The sequence below is a fragment of the Chelonia mydas genome, chromosome 3 (assembly GCF_015237465.2).
Source record: "Chelonia mydas isolate rCheMyd1 chromosome 3, rCheMyd1.pri.v2, whole genome shotgun sequence".
Taxonomy (NCBI): Eukaryota; Metazoa; Chordata; order Testudines; family Cheloniidae; genus Chelonia; species Chelonia mydas.
This window is the reverse complement of record NC_057851.1, coordinates 88,058,811-88,065,246: the sequence shown is the minus strand read 5'-3', so window position 1 is coordinate 88,065,246 and position 6,436 is coordinate 88,058,811. Positions and strand designations below refer to the sequence as shown.

The window sequence follows — 6,436 nt, the reverse complement described above, 5'->3', positions numbered from 1 at the left end:
ATCCCCCTTTGACTATTTTGCTTTCGTATTAATTCTTTTTTTTTATGGGTCTTGAGCATCTTCACAAGCTTTGAACCATTTTCATTTGTTAAAAGGGGTTTACTAAGCTATGTGGTGTGTATCGCTTTTAGTGTGGTTATGCACCTGGTTATGCACCTGACCTCTTTACGTCACAGTATGAGTATCCCTATTGTGTTCTCCAAAACTTTCCTTCCCTACCCCAGAGGAACTGATGCAGTTTGTGCTTCATTTCATCTCCACACCCACAGACTTGATGTGGGGCAGGATTTTGCCCCAGATAAACTGAGATGCTTTTAGCTCTCCGCATATGCTTAAAATAGTTACTTCTCTTGCCCTGTACCTCAAACCAAATTATATTGTGGTCAGATATGATCATTTTTTATAAGAAAGCACAGAGCGGATTTGGCAATATAGTAAACAGAGGAAGATATGCTCCCTGCTCTATAAACCATGCAGCTTAAATAGACAGAACACAAACCAGACACACAATGTGCTGAGAAAAGGATTCTGTCTTGCTGCATTTTTTTAAAAATATAGTGTTTGCATTACTTTTTTTGCACTGTTTTGATGAGCTTCTCTTGACTTTACCTTTAGTTAAGTGAAGTCAGATCCTGTAAAAGTGTTACAATAACTTTAACACAACCAGAGCTTGAAGCTTTTATCCTAATATAGTAAATTTGACAGTTTTCTATTGCCCTTTAGTATCAGGAACAGAAAATTTAAGGTTACATGTTTCAGTTTAAAGTTAATTGAATGTCTCCTCAGTGAATGGTGGTGGTTTTTTACTTGTGCTTAAGACCTCATAATTCACTTGTAGTGGCAATGTTAGTATTATGGATCTCTGACATCTCAGGAGAAATGTATTTGCCCTTTATAAAGGAAAGCATCCTATATTTATCACAGGATGCGGTCCTGCAAAAAGTTCATTTACCATTGATGGGTACATTATGGTGCTGTTCTTTTTACTTGAGGCAAAATGAACCACTTTTAGCAAAAGTACTTTCTTTAACTTAGTCAGCTGCTTCAATTCTGACTTTAAAGTGAAATGTCCACTGTTAAAATGATTAGTGTTTGACTACAACACCCAGCATAACATTAACTATAATTTAAATCCATACCTTGTACAGATGGGCATAGCAAAAGTGGTGTTTTGCACTTATTCATTCCCAGATTTTTAACTTGTCTTTGTTGATTTTGCTGCATTGGTCTGTTACTGCCACTTTAGGGGTGTGTCTGTGTATGCTTCATAAGGATTGTTTTTTTCATATATGGTGTTGTGACATGTTGTTGGGAAGAAAAAAATTGCCTTCAGTCTAGTAGTTTCATCTGTTTTATTAAAATTTGATACTTTTTTTGTTGTGTTTAATTTATGACCAGGAAATAAATGAGAGAGTAGTACAAACAATTAAAAGGTGCCTTCAGAGGAATTTAATGAATCTCCTCTGTGTATTTCTAAAACCATTTTAGGACTCTCTACTCCAGAACCATTTAAAATATCTGAATACATAGTACAGTTTCAGACTAAGTGAATGCTATGAGTATATCCACTGTGAATCTTGTGTCGATCATACCGATTGTAGACCGATTGGTTTTAGATTAGACAAGTTGTCACTGTAGAACTTTGTTAAACTTCAGTCTGAAATTTCCTTTTGTGTCACATGAAACCTGGAAGAGGGGGCTCAGTTATCTGTGTAGTCTTCTGAAAATATCTGAGGTGCTTCCTGCTGACCTACTAGTGCAGTAAGGCCACCAGTTGTACTTAAATGCATACTGCATTCTTCTGATTAACTCTTCTGTGTCTGTATTACAAGGTGCTCAGCCACAAATGAACTAATTTGGGACATGAGAAAAGCAAAGGTTTAAAAAAGGAATACGTGTTGGAGGCTTTGGCGTGGCTTCGTTTTCTTCTCGGGAACAAAAATGTGCAGCTGCTGCTTGCCTGACCTTAAATGGAGAAGAGCTGGACTCTCTCCAGGGGGATTAGAAATCCACCCCCAGAGCATGTTTGTGCTCTTGTATTTAGCGATCCGGTTGCTCTTTGGGATAATATCCAAAGAGCAGAGGCATTTTACACTTGGTGTAGCAGCTCCTTATTTAACTAATAATAAAAATTTCCTTGAGGTTATTTTGTCTTTTCTGTGTGTGTGTGTGTGTGTGTTTAAAATTCTAGATACAGACGTCAGTCACCTGTACTATCTTGGTAAAAACTCTGAGATGTTGGTGTTTGTTTTCTATAATCTATGGTGATGGATAGAAGTGAACTAAAATATATTATATAATGCAAGCATAGTCTGGTTTTGTGGTTTTAAAGTAATCAGAGAAATTCAGCACTAAAACCGAATGCCAATGCTGAGGCCTTCGCACAGTTGTGCCACTTTTTTCTCTAATAATATTTGGTAAATTTAAAATGTATCTTTACTCTGCCTCTGTAAAAAGGGCATAATTGAGAGTCCAGATCTCTCTAGGATTTCAGTATAACATGTTCAGTTATTATATTTTTGTTTTTGTTTTTTTCCTGTCAGTGATGCAAACTCACCTTGAGAACTCAGTCTGAGTTCCTTTGTTTTTGTGTCTTGTCACCAGTGTAACACATGATCGACAAGCCAAATGCTGTTCTTGTTAACCTCACTGTTTGTGTGTTTGCACAGGTGTCACTGATGGTAATTTAGGAAACACTTTTGTTGATATCTGGTGTTTTTTTACTTCGGTTAGTCCTGTAGTGCAAACAGTGATGAAAACTTTTTTGTTACTGAACGTGGCAGATACGATTCTGAAAGCATAGAAAGAGCTAGTTCTTCAACTGCTGTAAATCCGCCTAGTCCCATTAAAGCCAATGTCCGTATACAGATTTACACCGGCTAAAGATCTGGCCCAAAAGCAGATGTGGTAAGCAGGTGTCACTTTACTTAGTAGTTTAACAACAGAATTGCACTTTAAGACAGTTTCCTGTCTATGAATTTTTCTTGCTTGATTTTGGTGGTGAGGTTTAAGAATACTGTCCTGACTTCAGTGGGTCTCATGTCAGATTCTACTTCTTTTAACTGGGGGGGGGGGGGTGTTCAGGCTTTGTTTGTTTGTTTAACTTAATGTATTAGTGAAGCATCTAGTGAAACATGCAGTAGCAACATAACCAGAGTTCATGCTTCAGGAATAACAAAAAGATCAAAGTTATGATGTTAACATATAATCCTACAGAGTCTGATTTTAGTGTTTTTGTTTGTTTTTAATCACAAAAGCTATATAAATAGGTTGTACTCCATAGCCTGCGGGGTAATTTAATTAGTCATTTGCTTTGAAGATAATTAGCAGTATTCTGAATTTTCTTCCATTGCTCCATTGCCCTTCACCACATCACTCTGGGATATTCTTTTTTTACCCTATCTCTTTGTTGTTCCCCTACCTCGTGCTGCTTTCAGACTATTGTTACAACATGCTGTATCCAAGTTAAAGGAGACAGAACAGTCACAGAGAGTCCTCTCTAAGAGAGTCACCTTTCCTGCTTCATAGATTGGCTTACAGGGAATTGTGTGGAGTGTTGTGGAGGAGTCCTTCCTTCCTCACACCTGTGCCCTGAAGATCAAGGCCCGTCATCTTAGCATCACATTTATTGTCCTCTGGTAAAAAGGGTGAAAGTTCTTAATGATTTCATAAAATTGGAATGTCATTAAAGTGCTGGCTTTATTTTTATTTTTAAATGTTACTCTGTCATCGATAATAGCAAGGTAAAATGATAAGTCTTTGGCTTTGTACCTGTTTTCTTAAGTATACATAAGCATATGGGTTTAAAATCTTATGGAACGTAACTGAATAGAAAAGTCTCTCGTCATCGGAGCTGCAGCATCACACATCTCTCTGGGACTTTTTTTCTCTTGGAATGCTAAAGGCTCTAACAGTATTGATTGTCAGCTTTGTTACTAACAGAAGACCGTTTCTGAAAAGGTCAGCTCTAATATTTACATTACCTTCAGTCTTATGGGCATGAACTTTTAACAAGTGCAGTAGATTACAGTGTTAACAAGTATAATGGCACCTGTTATGTTCTTTGATACTTTGACCAATTGGTAGGATAGAGGAAGAGGATCAAAGAAGATTTTTGGCTGGGTCTTGTAGTATGTATTCATAGTGGTTTCCCAGACCTCCAAAATATACAATTTATTTTCCTTAGACAGTGCATATTTGACATAAATTGTACCCAGGTAATACCTTATTTTTACAATAAATGTTAGCACCATAAAAATCTATATTCTGTAAAACGTTTGGTTCCTTTTGTATCAACACATTTTTTGACTATTTAAGTCATGGTCAGTTTATTTAACCTGTAAATTAAGAGAACAATTACACCTGCCTTGCTGCCAGAAAGCAACATGATACAGCAGAGAACGTTCAAGGAAAAAAGAGATTTGCTTCAGTGCTTTTGGTTAACACAGTGCTTGTTTTTTTGTTTTTGTTTTTTAATAATTACAAAATCTTCAAACGCATTGTAATTTTGAAGTTTTAGTCCTCTCAGTTGATTAGCTTAGTTTATTTGCATGAAGTGATGTGCTGAGATACTTGTAACAAAGAAACCGTGTTGAGTGTCTTTCAGATAAACTGTTCCAGGAAGCACAGAGATTAGTTGTGTTATTTGACATGGTATGAGTGATGGATGAACATAGGGACAAAGGCATATGAAGGAGAGATAAGACTTGAAGGCCATGTTTCATTTGCCAAGTGTGGTGGCACTGGATTATCTCCACTTTAACAGCAATTATAGAATGGAGGCCAGAGATTGTGTTTTGGACTTCAGCTGCTACATATCTTCAGTAGTAGATTGTCTTTACCAGGGGGGTGCTCAAACTTTTCCAACACATTAGCAATACTCAGGAGCTTGAGAGTCATATCACAGAGAATACTGTAGTAGCTAGTTTCATCCTAATATGCAGTAGTACTCATGGAGGGCATGGGTGCCCTCATGCAATGCTCCATCTGGCTCCAAGGGGCACTTCATTCAGATTAAGATGGAGGTGGCATAAAGAGGTCTTTTAGCTTCCATGGATTTACTCCTCAGACGGAAATGGCTGTATTTGGCTTGCAGGCTACTTGTTTAGTCACCCCTGCTTTACCAGGTGCATATGTGAAATATTGAACTCGGAAATTTTAACACTTTTTCCAAGTTGAAGAAATTGTCATTTACTCCCCTCTCTTTTCCTCCCCCACTATCTTCATCTCGGTTTAGTATGGGGTGGTGATACAAAGATGAGCGAAAAGCTCTTGGTGGATTACCAGCCATTAGCCATTTCTCTTTTTGTTTCACAAATAGTTATAAATAAAATATTTGGTTAGTTTTTACAGTTTCACTTTTTATACAGAATTTCTCCAGCTAAATAATAATTGTTGACTTCTTGCCATTCATTTCACATGTACATGGGCAAGAAAAAATACTGAAGACTCTATTTGAAATATAGCTGCTTCCTGTGAGGTGTTCTGGTAACACCTAAGGGAGGGAAAAAAGCCCAGCTCCTCCTACCGCCCTACCCCTGAATACTTGTGAGTTTGAAATTGAAACTTGTGAGTTTGAAATTTCTCTGAGCCAAAGTGTTCAAAACTTTGGAGTATTTGGATGCACCATTATAGAAAGTGTCAAACTGTGAACTTTAATCTGGGACTCTAGTTTGGATCCATCTCTAAGCAGTCAGAACAGATTCCAATGGAAGCCTGATAGTACTGTTTGTTTTATTACATGTATACTGCTTCCTATCACTCAGCGAACTGGGAAAGTACGCTGTATAGAGTCTAGCGAATCCTTGTACTGTTTGAAATGAAGGGGAGTTTTCTTTTTCTTTTATAATTATTTAGGTTATCACCAAAATTCTTTGGCTCTCCATCATTGAGGCTTTTCTGTTGAATCATTTGAGAGAAATAGTGGATCAGATATGTGATTTGCATTCCTTCATATCACTTGGGTATTTGAAAAGCTGCTATCCTCTGCTTTGATTGCTCCTATTAAATGACAAATTGGAAAAAAATAATTAAAAGCTGTGATTTTCTTAATCTTGAAAAAGGTCTATAGCTTCTGGACCATGTTAGCTCTTCTGCCCCAAACTTGAGTATCTGCAGCACTATACAAGCCACCTTCTTCGGCTGTTTTATTTACAGGAGAATATCCTTATTCTCACTGTAGATTGGAAATTGTAGAATTTTTCAGAGAAATTAGTCACTTTTAGCTTTCTAATGATAAATCGTAGTATATTAGTAAAATGTGCTAACTATACTATATTCTTGGAAATAATAAAACTTCATTGCAGCAGCGATTATTAAGGGCCTCTACATGCTATTGTAATACAAATAAATAATAATGTGTGTGTGTGGGTGTGGATTACAAGTTTCACAGAGTTCATCCAAATGCTGATTGGCTTGATTTGTGGCAGTTAGTTTA

General features: G+C 36.9%; 1 protein-coding gene across 5 annotated transcripts in view; it reads left to right on the top strand.

The window, feature by feature from the left end:
- The window catches only part of CEP85L (centrosomal protein 85 like), a 315,053-nt gene that overhangs the window by 166,101 nt on the left and 142,516 nt on the right, over nt 1-6,436 (top strand). The gene's annotated exons all lie outside the window — the stretch shown is intronic.